The sequence below is a fragment of the Pelobates fuscus genome, chromosome 2 (genome assembly GCF_036172605.1).
Source record: "Pelobates fuscus isolate aPelFus1 chromosome 2, aPelFus1.pri, whole genome shotgun sequence".
NCBI lineage: Eukaryota > Metazoa > Chordata > Amphibia > Anura > Pelobatidae > Pelobates > Pelobates fuscus.
In genome coordinates, this window is record NC_086318.1 from 446,974,370 (window position 1) to 446,992,488 (window position 18,119).

At 44.1% G+C, this 18,119-nt stretch overlaps 1 protein-coding gene across 3 annotated transcripts in view; it reads right to left on the reverse strand.

The window, feature by feature from the left end:
• Positions 1-18,119, reverse strand: part of SLC29A1 (solute carrier family 29 member 1 (Augustine blood group)) — a 102,732-nt gene that overhangs the window by 21,946 nt on the left and 62,667 nt on the right. The window lies entirely within an intron of this gene.

Genomic DNA, 18,119 nt, shown 5'->3' on the forward strand with positions numbered 1-18,119 from the left:
CATTCGGCTGATGATGATCAGACCCTGCTTGGAGGATCTAACAATCTAGCAGGTCTCAAAACGTTGAGAAGAGCAGCAGTCTGTGCCTTCGGTTCCACCAGTTTAAAAGATGCAGAAACAATGAAGGTCTCTGTTTGCGCGGTGAGTGAATGCAAAAAGTGCATAGAAACAAAAATGACATCTACAAACAGCTGGATTCGATTTTCTAGGCTCTTACTGCAGAATTAACGCGGTTCTCCCGTTTCATGGCTGTTTATTCAAGATAAAGATTATCTTTCCTTCACTAGTTAGCTTTATCTTGAGTATTTGCAAACCTGGCTCACTTCTGAGATACCATTCCATGTTATTCTCACTATAATTCCTCTTTTAAAGCTGCCCTCTGGAATGCACGCTCTGTGTGCAGCACCTTTAAATCTACTTCCATCCATGACCTATTTATCTCACACTCCCTAGACCTACTTGCACTAACAGAAACACGGCTCTCTCCCTCTGATACTGCTACCCCTGCCTCACTGTCCTTTGGTGGTCTTCACTTTACCCACAATCCAAGACAAGCTGAGAGTAAAGGTGGCGGTGTAGGTTTTCTTCTCTCACCCCACTGCTCCTTTAAAACCCTGCTCACCCCCCCTTCCCTCTCTTTCCCATCATTTGAAATTCATTCAATTCGCCTTTTCAAACCCTTCTCTGCTAACATTGCCGTTATCTATCGTCCCCCTGGTTCCCCTCTCCTCTTCCTTGACCACTTTGCTGCCTGGCTACCCTACTTCCTCTCTTCTAATATTCCATCCATAATTCTTGGAGACTTCAATATTCCCATTAACCCACCTTTGACCTCAGCAGCCTCTAAACTACTTTCAATTACTTCCTCCCTCGGACTATCGCAGTGGGCTAATTCTCCCACTCATGTAGCTGGCAATGTCTCTTATTCATGTACAGTATCTAATATCTGCAACACTCCATTTCCTCTCTCTGATCACCACCTCTTATCATTTGCTCTCAATTACCCCCTCACCCAACAACCTCAGCCTAAACCCCCTTAGCTCAGGAGGAACCTTAACTCTATTGACCTACAGCAGCTGTCAGCTGACATTGATTCACAACTGCTATCCATCCCTTTCCTCTCCTGTCCCTCACTGGCCATCTCCACATAAAACACTACCCTCACCTCTGCCTTGAACGCTGCAGCCCCACTCCAAACATGCACCTCGAGGAGGACACGACCCCAACCTTTGCATACTAAATTAACACGCTATCTGCAGAGTTGCTCCCGTTGTGCTGAACGCTCCTGGAGGAAGTCCCACACCCAGGCAGACTTTCTCCATTATAAATTCATATTGTGTTCATACAGCGCAGCCCTTGCCATCGCCAAACAGTCATAATTTTCCTCTCTCATTAGTTCATGCTCCCGCAATCCCAGACGTCTCTTTGACACCGTTAATTCTCTTCTCTGCCCTGCTTTGCCACCCCCCAAACTAACCTTACAGCTGATAGCTTTGCATGCTACTTTACCGACAAGATTGAACAGCTAAGGAAACAATTCTCCCCTCCTTGCCGTTCTCTTTCTCAACCACACATAGATCATGCTTTCCCTACCCTCCAGACTTTCTCCCCGGCTACTGAACAAGAGGTGGCTGCGCTTCCATTCCTCTCGCCCCACCACTTGCCCGCTCGATCCTGTCCCATCTTACCTCATCAGATCTCTCTCCCCTTGTCTTGTGCTACCCTAACACACATCTTTAACTGCTCTCTCTCTTCTGGCACTGTTCCTGCTGACCTTAAACATGCCACTTTAGTACCTATCCTGAAAAAAAACATCTCTTGACCCGTCCTCCCCCTCTAACTATCGTCCCATAACCCTGCTCCCTTTCTCATCAAAGCTTTTGGAAATACTTGTCTTTACCCGTGTGTCTCACTTCCTTAATTCCAACTCTCTCCTTGACCCTCTTTAGTCTTCCGCCCTCTCCACTCTACTGAGACTGCTCTTATCAAAGTTACTAATGACCTAATCTCCGCTAAATCCAAAGGTCACTACTCCATATTAATTCTCCTTGACCTCTCTGCTGCCTTTGACACCGTTGATCATGCTCTCCTCCTTCAAACTCTTCAATCGCTCGGTCTCTGTGACTCTGTCCTCTTTTGGTTTTCCTCCTCTCTCTCCCAACGCTTATTCAGTGTCTCCTTTTCCAAGGATACCTCCTCCCCTCGTCCTGTCTCGGTTGGAGTTCCCCAAGGCTCTGTCCTTGGTCCCCTTCTATTTTCTCTTTATACTGCCTCTCTTGGTAAACCTATTGCCTCTTTTGGATTCCACTACCACCTGTACGCTGATGACACCCATATATATATATATATATATATATATATATGTAACAGCACCCCCAGGCATAAAAGGGGTTAACAGCCGTCTAGGAGATATTCCCTTCCAGATATACAGGCGGCTACTGTAGACACCAATCCACCGAAGCATATGAATGCCGTAAACAGCTGAACCGGAACCATACGAATGCTGTAAACAGACGAATAGGAAAAAAAATACAAATAGGTCACACTCCTAGCAGTCAAACTGGAACAGCATACAATAAATCCCCCCAAGAACGAGACAAAGCTCTGTGTTGAGGGTCAAGCAGTGAACAGACAGAGCTGTGTGTTTATTGTTCTTATATACACATTAGTACCACCCACAGGGTTTTGGAAAACAACCAATAAACACGTACAATACACTCAGACACTCCCACACAAAATCCTCCCCTCTGCCTGTGATACAATTACCTTACACAATGGGTAATGTAATTATAACAGGCAGAGAAATACAGTTTTTCCACATTATTCATAACTTTAAAAGTATGCATCACATTCACATTTTCAGAATCCGCATACTCCAAATACAAACATACGTCATCATACAAATTGGTCCAGTGGTTCAAAAGATAGATCGTAGTCCTTTGTGACCAAATGAAGCATGGCTTTTCTGCCCAAAACCAGTTCCACAGAGTCTTCTATCCTGGAGATAATTGGGAAGTAATCCAATTATCTCCAAGGACAGAGGCAAAACTCCATTGAACACATGGCAGCAAAAGACAATAAAATACATAAAAATATATAACTGTGCAGCCATTGCATAAAACAGGTACATTCAACATATCCCCAGATAGCTTAGGTCTGAGCACACATTATTACTGAATGGCGCTCAGATCTCATACATACAGTTCAACTGCTATGGAGCCAAAGTCTTTCACATAGTCTTTCATTATACGAATGGGTTCCATGGCATAGCTATCTGGGGTATCACCGCTCGAACAGGGCAAGCACCGAATGACCCGACTTTCGTGTCTTTGCAGGGGAAAATCAAGCTTTTTAACATGGGGCCATAGTCCAGAGGCAACAGGCGGGCAACCAGGCTCCTCCAATGCAATGTGGCGAGATTGGTCTCGTCACAATATATATCTCCTCCCCGGACCTCTCTCCTGCCGCCCTGCAACGTGTCACTGCTTGCCTTTCTTCCATCTCTGACTGGATGTCCTCACGCTTTCTGAAACTCAATCTCTCTAATACTGAACTCCTTGTCTTTCCTCCTCCTAATACTGATCCTCCTCTCTCGCTCTTCCTTCAAGTTAGTGATATCCACATAAATCCATCCCTGCAAGCGCGCTGTTTTGGCGTCATACTTGACTCTGGTCTCACCTGATGTGAGTCTCACATCCAGTTTGTTGCCAAGTCCTGTAGGTTCCAACTCAAAAACATAGCCCGCATCTGCCCCTTTCTTACATAAGATGCTACCAAGGAGCTTGTCCATGCTCTAGTAATTTCCCGCATGGATTACTGGAACCCTCTACTGATTGGTCTCCCCAAAAGCCGTATTGTCCCGCTACAGTCTGTAATGAATGCTGCAGCTAGACTGATTTTCCTCTCTAGTCGGTCCTCTCACACCTCACCCCTCTGCCATTGGCTCCCTGTATCCTATAAGAGTCAATTAAAAGTGCTAACCCATACATTTAAAGCACTGAACAATTCTAGCCCCTCTTATATCTCTTCGCTGATCCATAGGTATGCCCCTCCTCATTCCCTCCGCTCTGCCCTTGACCTCCTCCTGACCACTGCTCGCACCCGTACGGCCAACTCACGCTTGCTGGACTTCTTGCGGGCGGCTCCCTTTCTATGGAATAGCCTGCCTACCGCCATCAGACTCTCCCCTAGTCTTCAATCATTTAAGAAGGGCCTTAAAACTCATCTCTTCAGGAAAGCGTATGGCCTCCCAGAGTAATCTCTACCTTACATAGCTGTCTCTTGCTCTCTCCTATAGGACAGTGCTTAACTCTCTCCTCCAGCTCTGCTTCACTCCCACCCTATTTGATATTTCCTGTCCTAACGTTTCTAATACCCCACCTCCTATAATCTGTAAGCTTGTTTGAGCAGGGTCCTCTTCAACCTATTGTTCCTGTAAGTTTTCTTGTAATTGTCCTATTTATAGTTACATCCCCCCTCTCATAATATTGTAAAGCGCTATGTAATCTGTTGGCGCTATATAAATGGCAATAATAATAATAATACAAATTCTAGCCTCAATAAATAAAGGCAGAGATTAGTTGGATAATTATTTTACACTGCTCTCTGCACCAACCTACCCTCTTATGTCTAAAACTTAACCCTGCCCCCAACTATCACTGAATGCCATGATCCAAGTGTCTATCTAACGTATGTCTGTGTCAGGATCGGGACAGGGATCCAACACGCAGAGTACAAACAGGTACAGGGTACGTATACCGGACCTTAGAATGGCCGGACTAACGTAAGTAGTAAGTAAAGAATGGTCTAGAGACAAGCCGAGGTCGAGGGAACGAGAGAGCAGGTAAGCGAGAGACAAGCCGAGTCAAAGGGTAATAGAGGTAAACGAGGTAGAACAGACAAGCCGGGTCAAAACCAAAGAAACTAACAGAATACAAGAGCACTGAGTGACTAGACAAGCTAGAACCACGACAGGGCAATGAACAAATGTAGAAAGCCCTATTATATACCCTGGTTCAAAACAGGTAATCACGCCCCCGACGAATCCTCATTCGTGCTTGGGGCTTGATTGACAGATCGGGTTGGGTTGTCGTCATGACGTCGGCTACTGAACGCCGCGTCATAAAAGGAAGTGGATCCCTCGCGGCCGGCGTGTAAACGACCGAGGGAACCGCGAGGAACGAGTGATTCAACCCTTTTGCGAGGAAGAACGTCCAAGTGTCTCACCTCCACAGAGGTAGAGACAACAGGTACCCTGACAGTACCCCCCCCCTCAGAAACGCCCACCGGGCGGAAGGAACCGGGACGAGATGGAAAACGGGAGTGAAAAGCCCTGTGGAGGCGAGGCGCATGCACATCCTCCTGAGGTATCCAAGACCTCTCCTCAGGACCATATCCCTTCCAATCAACCAGATATTGTAACTTCCCCCGGGAGATACGAGAATCGATGATGGAATTGATTTCATACTCCTCTTGTCCCTCAACCTGAACAGAGCGAGGAGAGGATGCAGTGGAGGAAAACTTGTTACATATTAGGGGTTTTAACAAGGAAACATGAAAGGAGTTAGGAATGCGTAAGGCAGATGGAAGAGCCAGACGATACGCAACAGGGTTAATTCGAGTCAGGACCTTGTAAGGTCCAATGTAACGAGGAGCGAATTTCATAGAAGGAACCTTCAAGCGAATGTTTTTGGTACTCAACCATACCCTGTCCCCTGGAACAAAGACTGGAGCCGCCCTCCTATGTTTATCAGCGTGTTTCTTGAACAACATGGAATTATGCAGAAGAATTTGTCGAGTCTGATCCCACAACTTAAAACGGAATGCACCGAAGTGCTTGGTTCCCAACAAGGGGAATTAGAGTGTGGCTGTAGAACTCCGTAGGGTGTAACCCTTGTATGAATACATAAAACAGAGAAAATTGGCGTATTCCCTGGCGGAAAAGGCTTCAGGAGCGCCGGAGGGAGGAGCTCTGCAGCTGTTGTGCTGCTTTAAATAAACGTCTAAAATTATTTAATTGCGGGTATCATTCAAAACATGATCCCAAATGAAAAATATACACAAATAATAATATTATACACAAATAGAACTAAGAAAAACCATCACCGTACTATACATATGAGGGTGGGTCTGAGAAGTGGAGAGTGGCCCGTCGGCAACCCGTAGTGTGGGTGGTGCTGGTAGGGGACACAGCGACTGCTAACACAGTATGGTGAATGAAGGACTGTTGTTCTTGAAAAGCCCAGCCAACCATAAGCTGTCTCAGGTCCCTTAATATCAGCGTGTAGAAAACTCCCCGCTAGTAGGGTACAAATCAGGCTACCCCCTCTAAGGAAATCTCTAAAACAACAGAGAGACCCCTTCTAACAACTTGTTGCACCTAAACCCCAGAGCGTTAGCCCACTAAAGATTAAGGACTGGCCCGGTATGGTAATTGCCAAAGTTGTCTTAATAATGGTCATAGAGGTAATAGTCAACCTGATTCAAATTAGCCCAGATATGAGCTATGTGGATTCAGTGCTCTCTAGTGAAGTCAGGTAGCGGCTTTTCTGGAACATAGTATCTTTTCTGTGAACCAGAAGATACACAGTAACAACTTTCTATATCCCATAGAGGACTGTAGTGGACCTGTTAGGGAAGGAAAAAGATTTCTATCCTCATATCTGCCTAGGCTCTTGAGTACATAACATCTGCTTAGTGCGTTTGATTGTCCAGAAAGTTTGGCCAGGATACTGCTGCTGAAACGGAAAAAGGAATTTTTCACTTCACTGCTGCTGAAAAGGAAAAAGATTTCTACACTTCACACTGTAACTTAATAACGCTGACGTAGGTCAGTCAACACTAACACTCTCAGCCCTCCCTCAGTGGTCACATCAACTGTGCAGGTGAAACATCTAAAAGTAAAAACGAGAAAACGACCTAACGTCCGTTTCGGCGCTGTTAGAGCGCCTTTTTCAAAGGTGAACCGGCTTTGTGCCTTACAGAGTTTAAATACCCAGACCAATAGTGCTCGTAGCCAATCACGGCGCTGGGCGTGTCCTGCCCTTTCGCGCCCGATTATCTAACGCTTTGGCGCCTGTCAATCATGTTCACATCCGCCCACGTGGGTGTAGCAGGGGGGCGGAGCCTCACGAAGGAGTCAGTGACTGACTAGCAGTGGAGAGACTCCTCCCCCTATGTAAGCATATCGACGGCTTATTCTTTGCGTTATTGCCTACCTCTATTATATTGTAGGCTGTCCTGTATATGTTCCCCAAGCTGTGGTAAAAGGGGCTTGTTAACTTACCACCCCATATCACTGCTGTAGTTCTTGCAATTAAGCAGATGAACCTTTATATGTCTGCAAACGCAGGTTATCAATGTTACATAGAGCCTGTAGACCTCAAGAGACAGGGGGATTAACTTTGCTACCATTGTACATCGTAAATGTGTGAAAAAGGGAGCATAGTATAATTCTTATTATCACAGTGACATTGATTTTGATTATTGGGGGGCTAATATGGGTAAGGAGCCCTTACTTTACTTATAAATAGGGAAGAATCCTATTTGAGGATGGGGAAGATTTTTGCCATTTGGTCCACCCATTATACTGAAAGGGAGAACAAAGAGGACAGCAATATAAGTGGATAGGCACTATCTGGTTACTTGCTATATGGTCAGTCAAAGGGCACCCGGTAAATCACGCTTTATGTATACATAGAATAGTATCTGTGCGCATGAAGACATTAGTTAAAGGCTGGACAACACAAATCTATATACATATATACACAGTGAGGCTCATCATGTTTCAATGAATGGTGTGTAGGTAAAACCTTCGTTTAAACCCTTGGGGGCTAGTGTATCGAATTTGTATATCCAATAACACTCCCTTCTTTTAAGGGTTTGGTCTAAATCTCCACCTCTTTTACCCAGTTGGATTTTCTCTATCCCCGCAAATCTGATACATCTGGGGGTGTCCATATGGTTGGATCTGATGTGTCTGGCAACTGGCGTGTCTCTGTTGGAAGTTATGGAATGGACGTGTTCCATAATCCGTCTCTTAAATGGGCGTATGGTTTTGCCCACATATTTCATCCCACATTTACAGGTGAGTAGGTAAATCATTCCTTGAGTATTACAGTTAAAAAACTGTTTTATAGGAATTTCTACGGAGTTGTTATGGTTAGTAAGAGTTTTCGACCCTTTAGCTATAAAGGTACATGCCACACATTTCCCACATTGGTACGTGCCGTGTACAGTCATCCAGGTCTTGTTAGTCTTGTTGGATGTGGAAAGGTAGCTAGGTACGAGCATTTCTTTCATATTCTTTCCCCTCCTCGCTGTGATGGACACTTTGTTGGAGATTGTGTCCTTTAGATGTGGATCTTGGGTTAATAATGGCCAAAAACGCCCCAACACCTTTTTTACCTCATCCCACCCGGCATCATAGTTTGCAATACATCTAATCTGTTTCTTTTCTTCCTGTTTGGGCTTATCCTTGAGCAACTCTTCACGGGTACATTTTAGCGCTCTCTGATAGGCAAGTTTTAGACAGCGATTTGGATAACCCCTTTGTTTAAACCTGAGCCTCAGTTCCATTGCTTTTAACTTGAAATCCTCGATAGTGGAGCAGTTCCTCCTAAGCCGCAGATACTGACCCACCGGAATCCCTCTTTTGAGTGGGGTGGGGTGGTGGCTCTCCCACCGTAGCATGTTGTTGGTGGAAGTTGGCTTACGGTATAGGGTAGTTGCGATCTCCAAGTCTTTAGTAATCCTAAGTGTGCAGTCTAGAAAATTTAATGACTGGTCTCCAAACTCCATAGTGAGTTTGAGGTTCAGATTATTTCTATTGAGTGTTTCTACAAAGGTCTCAAAATGTGATTGAGTGCCTGTCCAAATAATGAGAATGTCGTCTATGTATCTTTTCCACAAAAAGATACAATCAGTGAAAACCGCATTGTGCTCTGTAAAGACCTTTTCACATTCCCACCAACCTAGGTGCAGGTTGGCGTATGATGGGGCACAGGATGTCCCCATCGCCGTCCCCTGCACCTGGTGGTAATATTTATTCTGAAAGATGAAAAAATTATGCGTGAGAATGAATCTCAGGAGGTCTAATACAAAAGTGGTATGTGTATTATGTTCAACGCCTCTCTTTTTGAGAAAATAACTAATGTGGTCTAGACCGCTCGCATGTGGAATGGAGGAGTATAGACTCTCCACATCTAGACTACATAAAACTGCACCTTTGGGTACTGTGACAAGTGCAAGGCATTTTAATGTGTCCTTGGTGTCTTTTAGATACGATGGCAAAACTTCTACGAAGGGGCGAAGAATTTTATCTACATAAATACTGCCTCTGCTAGTGAAACTATTTGTCCCTGAGACAATAGGTCTTGCTGTCAGGGTTGGTTGTTGCTTGTGAATTTATGGAAGGCAGTAAAATGTGGATATCGCCGGATTTTTAATGTAGATGCCTCCGTATTCATTCTTTGACAGTACACCATTGTCAAAGGCTTGATCCAATAGTGCTTTATAGTCCATCTGATATCTTACCGATGGATCTGAGGGTAGTAACTTATATGTCGTCTCATCAAACAGGATAGTTTCGACCAGTTGTATATAGTGTTTCCTATTCAGGAGGACAATGTTGCCTCCCTTATCAGCAGGTTTGATTATTATTTGGTCATTGTCCTTTAGTTCACACAGAGCTTTCCATTCATTCCCAGAGAGATTGCTTCTCGGTTGTACTCTCAGCATATCTGTATTGATCTTTTTGATCATTGTCGTAGTGGATTCAATGAAGGTATCGATGTTCTTAAAAAACTCAAGGACGATAAAAAAGCAAAAGAACTGGGGTTTAATTCCAGGGAGTACCAATGCCTACAGGAATTGGTGTCTCTGTTAGAAGACAACGATAATACCCCGACTGCACCATATACTGACTTATGTCAGCGGAGTAAGTTCACTCCCAACCTTAGAGAGTTTAAGAACATCGATACCTTCATTGAATCCACTACGACAATGATCAAAAAGATCAATACAGATATGCTGAGAGTACAACCGAGAAGCAATCTCTCTGGGAATGAATGGAAAGCTCTGTGTGAACTAAAGGACAATGACCAAATAATAATCAAACCTGCTGATAAGGGAGGCAACATTGTCCTCCTGAATAGGAAACACTATATACAACTGGTCGAAACTATCCTGTTTGATGAGACGACATATAAGTTACTACCCTCAGATCCATCGGTAAGATATCAGATGGACTATAAAGCACTATTGGATCAAGCCTTTGACAATGGTGTACTGTCAAAGAATGAATACGGAGGCATCTACATTAAAAATCCGGCGATATCCACATTTTACTGCCTTCCAAAAATTCACAAGCAACAACCAACCCTGACAGCAAGACCTATTGTCTCAGGGACAAATAGTTTCACTAGCAGAGGCAGTATTTATGTAGATAAAATTCTTCGCCCCTTCGTAGAAGTTTTGCCATCGTATCTAAAAGACACCAAGGACACATTAAAATGCCTTGCACTTGTCACAGTACCCAAAGGTGCAGTTTTATGTAGTCTAGATGTGGAGAGTCTATACTCCTCCATTCCACATGCGAGCGGTCTAGACCACATTAGTTATTTTCTCAAAAAGAGAGGCGTTGAACATAATACACATACCACTTTTGTATTAGACCTCCTGAGATTCATTCTCACGCATAATTTTTTCATCTTTCAGAATAAATATTACCACCAGGTGCAGGGGACGGCGATGGGGACATCCTGTGCCCCATCATACGCCAACCTGCACCTAGGTTGGTGGGAATGTGAAAAGGTCTTTACAGAGCACAATGCGGTTTTCACTGATTGTATCTTTTTGTGGAAAAGATACATAGACGACATTCTCATTATTTGGACAGGCACTCAATCACATTTTGAGACCTTTGTAGAAACACTCAATAGAAATAATCTGAACCTCAAACTCACTATGGAGTTTGGAGACCAGTCATTAAATTTTCTAGACTGCACACTTAGGATTACTAAAGACTTGGAGATCGCAACTACCCTATACCGTAAGCCAACTTCCACCAACAACATGCTACGGTGGGAGAGCCACCACCCCACCCCACTCAAAAGAGGGATTCCGGTGGGTCAGTATCTGCGGCTTAGGAGGAACTGCTCCACTATCGAGGATTTCAAGTTAAAAGCAATGGAACTGAGGCTCAGGTTTAAACAAAGGGGTTATCCAAATCGCTGTCTAAAACTTGCCTATCAGAGAGCGCTAAAATGTACCCGTGAAGAGTTGCTCAAGGATAAGCCCAAACAGGAAGAAAAGAAACAGATTAGATGTATTGCAAACTATGATGCCGGGTGGGATGAGGTAAAAAAGGTGTTGGGGCGTTTTTGGCCATTATTAACCCAAGATCCACATCTAAAGGACACAATCTCCAACAAAGTGTCCATCACAGCGAGGAGGGGAAAGAATATGAAAGAAATGCTCGTACCTAGCTACCTTTCCACATCCAACAAGACTAACAAGACCTGGATGACTGTACACGGCACGTACCAATGTGGGAAATGTGTGGCATGTACCTTTATAGCTAAAGGGTCGAAAACTCTTACTAACCATAACAACTCCGTAGAAATTCCTATAAAACAGTTTTTTAACTGTAATACTCAAGGAATGATTTACCTACTCACCTGTAAATGTGGGATGAAATATGTGGGCAAAACCATACGCCCATTTAAGAGACGGATTATGGAACACGTCCATTCCATAACTTCCAACAGAGACACGCCAGTTGCCAGACACGTCAGATCCAACCATATGGACACCCCCAGATGTATCAGATTTGCGGGGATAGAGAAAATCCAACTGGGTAAAAGAGGTGGAGATTTAGACCAAACCCTTAAAAGAAGGGAGTGTTATTGGATATACAAATTCGATACACTAGCCCCCAAGGGTTTAAACGAAGGTTTTACCTACACACCATTCATTGAAACATGATGAGCCTCACTGTGTATATATGTATATAGATTTGTGTTGTCCAGCCTTTAACTAATGTCTTCATGCGCACAGATACTATTCTATGTATACATAAAGCGTGATTTACCGGGTGCCCTTTGACTGACCATATAGCAAGTAACCAGATAGTGCCTATCCACTTATATTGCTGTCCTCTTTGTTCTCCCTTTCAGTATAATGGGTGGACCAAATGGCAAAAATCTTCCCCATCCTCAAATAGGATTCTTCCCTATTTATAAGTAAAGTAAGGGCTCCTTACCCATATTAGCCCCCCAATAATCAAAATCAATGTCACTGTGATAATAAGAATTATACTATGCTCCCTTTTTCACACATTTACGATGTACAATGGTAGCAAAGTTAATCCCCCTGTCTCTTGAGGTCTACAGGCTCTATGTAACATTGATAACCTGCGTTTGCAGACATATAAAGGTTCATCTGCTTAATTGCAAGAACTACAGCAGTGATATGGGGTGGTAAGTTAACAAGCCCCTTTTACCACAGCTTGGGGAACATATACAGGACAGCCTACAATATAATAGAGGTAGGCAATAACGCAAAGAAAAAGCCGTCGATATGCTTACATAGGGGGAGGAGTCTCTCCACTGCTAGTCAGTCACTGACTCCTTCGTGAGGCTCCGCCCCCCTGCTACACCCACGTGGGCGGATGTGAACATGATTGACAGGCGCCAAAGCGTTAGATAATCGGGCGCGAAAGGGCAGGACACGCCCAGCGCCGTGATTGGCTACGAGCACTATTGGTCTGGGTATTTAAACTCTGTAAGGCACAAAGCCGGTTCACCTTTGAAAAAGGCGCTCTAACAGCGCCGAAACGGACGTTAGGTCGTTTTCTCGTTTTTACTTTTAGATGTTTCACCTGCACAGTTGATGTGACCACTGAGGGAGGGCTGAGAGTGTTAGTGTTGACTGACCTACGTCAGCGTAATTAAGTTACAGTGTGAAGTGTAGAAATCTTTTTCCTTTTCAGCAGCAGTGAAGTGAAAAATTCCTTTTTCCGTTTCAGCAGCAGTATCCTGGCCAAACTTTCTGGACAATCAAACGCACTAAGCAGATGTTATGTACTCAAGAGCCTAGGCAGATATGAGGATAGAAATCTTTTTCCTTCCCTAACAGGTCCACTACAGTCCTCTATGGGATATAGAAAGTTGTTACTGTGTATCTTCTGGTTCACAGAAAAGATACTATGTTCCAGAAAAGCCGCTACCTGACTTCACTAGAGAGCACTGAATCCACATAGCTCATATCTGGGCTAATTTGAATCAGGTTGACTATTACCTCTATGACCATTATTAAGACAACTTTGGCAATTACCATACCGGGCCAGTCCTTAATCTTTAGTGGGCTAACGCTCTGGGGTTTAGGTGCAACAAGTTGTTAGAAGGGGTCTCTCTGTTGTTTTAGAGATTTCCTTAGAGGGGGTAGCCTGATTTGTACCCTACTAGCGGGGAGTTTTCTACACGCTGATATTAAGGGACCTGAGACAGCTTATGGTTGGCTGGGCTTTTCAAGAACAACAGTCCTTCATTCACCATACTGTGTTAGCAGTCGCTGTGTCCCCTACCAGCACCACCCACACTACGGGTTGCCGACGGGCCACTCTCCACTTCTCAGACCCACCTTCATATGTATAGTACGGTGATGGTTTTTCTTAGTTCTATTTGTGTATAATATTATTATTTGTGTATATTTTTCATTTGGGATCATGTTTTGAATGATACCCGCAATTAAATAATTTTAGACGTTTATTTAAAGCAGCACAACAGCTGCAGAGCTCCTCCCTCCGGCGCTCCTGAAGCCTTTTCCGCCAGGGAATACGCCAATTTTCTCTGATCCCACAACTTCCTCAATGGAGGGATGAAAGCCATAATTCATGAAAAAGGGGCTAGAACGAGTAGAATCACAAACGAGATTGTTGTGTGCGAACTCTGCCCAAGGAATCAGACCAACCCAATCGTCCTGGTGTTCGGAAACGAAACAACGCAAATATTGTTCGATCTTTTGATTAGTGCGTTCAGCAGCTCCGTTAGACTGGGGATGATAGGCAGAAGAGAAATTCAATTTGATACCCATTTGAGAGCAGAATGACTTCCAAAAACGGGAAACAAATTGGGAAACAATTTCGGAAGGTATCCCATGTAAACGAAATATCTCTTTAGCGAATATCTCAGCCAATTCAGGAGAAGATGGAAGTTTAGGTAAGGGCACGAAATGAGCCATCTTAGTAAACCTGTCAACCACCGTGAGAATCACAGTCTGTTTTTTAGAAACAGGTAAATCGACAATGAAGTCCATAGCCAAACAGGTCCATGGTTTCTCGGGAATTTCCAAGGGATGCAAAAGCCCACATGGAAGCGTCTGAGGTCGTTTAGTCTTCATACAGACCTCACATGCTTCGACGAAATCCCTAATATCTTTACGTAAAGAGGGCCACCAGAAATCTTTGGCTATTAAGGAGCATGTCTTACGAATGCCAGGATGCCCAGCCACCTTACTATTGTGAAAGCATTGTAGCAGTTCTAGTTGGAGTTCAGCAGGAACAAAATACCGTGACTCAGGACTCTGTCTAGGAGCCAGATGTTGTAGCTTCATAATCTCGGCAAGCAACGGAGAATGAATCCTGAGGCTAGTGTTGGCGATAATATTGCACTTGGGAACTATAGAAGACAAAACCGTCTCAGATATAGTAGAAGGTTCATGTTGGCGAGACAAAGCATCGGCCTTAGAGTTCTTAGAACCAGGTCTATAAGTGAGTACGTAATTGAAATGGGTGAGGAACAAGGACCAACGAGCTTGTCTGGCGGATAAGCGCTTGGCCTCCCCAATATAAGACAAGTTCTTGTGATCCGTCAGAATAGTAACAGGATGCAAGGTCCCCTCCAATAAATGTCTCCACTCCTTTAAAGCCATGATAACAGCTAGTAGTTCCCTGTCACCAATATCATATCTGCTTTCAGTCCCAGATAGTTTCTTGGAAAAAAAACCACATGGATGTAATGGTTTATCCACGCCTAACCTTTGAGACAAGATGGCACCTATACCTGTCTCTGAGGCGTCTACCTCGAGTAGGAAAGGTAAAGTTGTATCGGGGTGAACTAAAATTGGTGCAGAAGCAAACAGTTCCTTAAGTGTCTTGAAGGCAACGAGAGCTTCAGTAGACCAAGTCTTAGTGTCAGCCCCCTGTCTGGTCATATTGGTAATAGGAGCAATAATGGAAGAGTATCCTTTAATGAAACGCCTATAATAATTGGAGAATCCAATAAACCTCTGAATGGCCTTGAGACCCCTGGGTAATGGCCAATCTAAAATAGACTGGAGTTTATCCGGATCCATTTTAAAGCCTTCCCCAGAAATCAAGTAACCAAGAAAGTTTATCTGAGATTGGTCAAAACTACATTTCTCCAATTTGCAGTACAACCCATGTTGTAGGAGTTTGCGCAATACCCTTCTGACTTGTCTGTGGTGGGTCTCAATTTCTCTAGAGTGTATTAGTATATCATCCAAATATACAATAACACAATCCTGTTGAAATTCCCTAAGAACTTCATTGATCAGATCCTGAAATACTGCCGGTGCATTACAGAGCCCAAAAGGCATTACCGTGTACTCATAGTGCCCATATCGAGTATTGAACGCTGTTTTCCACTCGTCTCCCTGCTGAATTCTCACCAAGTTATACGCCCCTCTGAGATCTAACTTGGTGAAAATCTTGGAACCCTTTAAACGATCAAAGAGCTCAGTAATCAAAGGGATTGGGTATGCATTTCTGATAGTTATTTTATTCAAACCTCGGTAATCAATGCAAGGCCTTAACGTGCCATCCTTCTTATTCACAAAAAAAAAAACGGCCCCGGCAGGCGAGGATGATCTCCTAATGAATCCCTTGTCTAGATTCTCACGGATATACTCCTCTAAGACTAAGTTCTCCTTAGTGGATAAAGGATATACATTGCCCCTCGGAGGCATAGTACCAGGTAGGAGATTAATCTTGCAATCAAAGGACCTGTGTGGAGGTAAAGTATCAGCATTCTTCTTGTCAAAGACTGCCTTTAAATCTATATACCGAGACGGTATTTGTAAGTCTGTAGACTGGGTGGAGTTAACCGGTGTATTACCTACGCAAAGTGGTGAGACTTTCTGTAAACACCTGTCCTGGCAACCCTGACCCCATGAAGTTATCTCCCCTAGCTCCCAATCAATAATAGGGTTATGTTTCTTTAACCATGGATACCCCAGAACTATAGGAACAGAAGGGGAAGAGATAAGCATAAGGGATATACCCTCCTCGTGTAAGATACCAACAGTCAAAATAACAGGTATAGTCTCATGAGAAATCACAGGTTCAGATAATGGTCTACCATCTATGGCCTCAACGGCCAAGGGAGTGTCTCTTAGCTGAGATGGGATAGAGTGTTTAGAAACAAAAACTTGGTCAATAAAGCTCTCAGCAGCTCCGGAGTCTATCAATGCCATAGTCTTTATTACTCCCTTCTCCCATGCTAAAGAAACAGGTAGCAGAAGCCTGTGATCTTTATAATTGTGTATAGAGGACAAAATAGAAACACCCAAGGCCTGTCCTCTAGAGAAACTTAGGTGCGAGCGTTTCCCGGACGATTAGGACAATTTAGGCGAAGGTGCCCTCTTACTCCACAATACATACACAACCCCTCCTTTCTCCTGTACTGTCTCTCTTCTTCTGAGAGGCGAGTATTGCCTATCTGCATAGGTTCAGAAAAAACTGGGATAGTGGTTTGAGGACTTTGAAATAAAGGAGCTAGTTTAAAGGAAGGTCTACGAATATTATCTCGAGTGTTCTGTCTCTCTCTTAAACGTTCGTCAATACGAGAAATAAAAGAAATTAAATCTTCCAAATTTTCAGGAAGCTCTCTAGTAGCCACCTCGTCTAGAATTACATCAGATAATCCGTTTACAAATACGTCTATATAGGCCTGTTCATTCCACTTAACTTCTGTCGCCAAAGACCTGAACTCTAGTGCATAATCCACAAGGGTTTGGTTATCTTGTCTAAGGCGCAATAGTAATCTAGCTGCATTGACCTTTCTACCTGGAGGGTCAAAAGTTCTTCTAAAAGCAGCGACAAAGGCATTATAATTATAGACTAACGGGTTATCATTCTCCCACAGAGGATTGGCCCATCTCAGAGCCTTATCAATGAGGAGTGTGATAATGAATCCAACCGTTGCCCTATCTGTAGGGTAAGAGCGAGGTTGTAATTCAAAATGAATACCAATTTGGTTTAAGAAACCACGGCACTTCTCCGGAGAACCACCATAACGTACAGGAGGTGTAATACGGGAAGAAGCACCTACAGTGGCTACTTCTAGACCTGAACTTACAGAGGAGATGGATGTGGCTCGCATCTCTTCCGGTGGATTACTAGATCGAGATAATAAAGCTTGCAGCGCTAGAGCCATCTGGTCCATTCTGTGATCCATGGCATCAAATCTAGAATCGGAAGGACCAACCTGAGTGTTTGTACCTGCAGGATCCATTGGCCCTGTCGTAATGTCAGGATCGGGACAGGGATCCAACACGCAGAGTACAAACAGGTACAGGGTACGTATACCGGACCTTAGAATGGCCGGACTAACGTAAGTAGTAAGTAAAGAATGGTCTAGAGACAAGCCGAGGTCGAGGGAACGAGAGAGCAGGTAAGCGAGAGACAAGCCGAGTCAAAGGGTAATAGAGGTAAACGAGGTAGAACAGACAAGCCGGGTCAAAACCAAAGAAACTAACAGAATACAAGAGCACTGAGTGACTAGACAAGCTAGAACCACGACAGGGCAATGAACAAATGTAGAAAGCCCTATTATATACCCTGGTTCAAAACAGGTAATCACGCCCCCGACGAATACTCATTCGTGCTTGGGGCTTGATTGACAGATCGGGTTGGGTTGTCGTCATGACGTCGGCTACTGAACGCCGCGTCATAAAAGGAAGTGGATCCCTCGCGGCCGGCGTGTAAACGACCGAGGGAACCGCGAGGAACGAGTGATTCAACCCTTTTGCGAGGAAGAACGTCCAAGTGTCTCACCTCCACAGAGGTAGAGACAACAGGTACCCTGACAGTCTGCAAT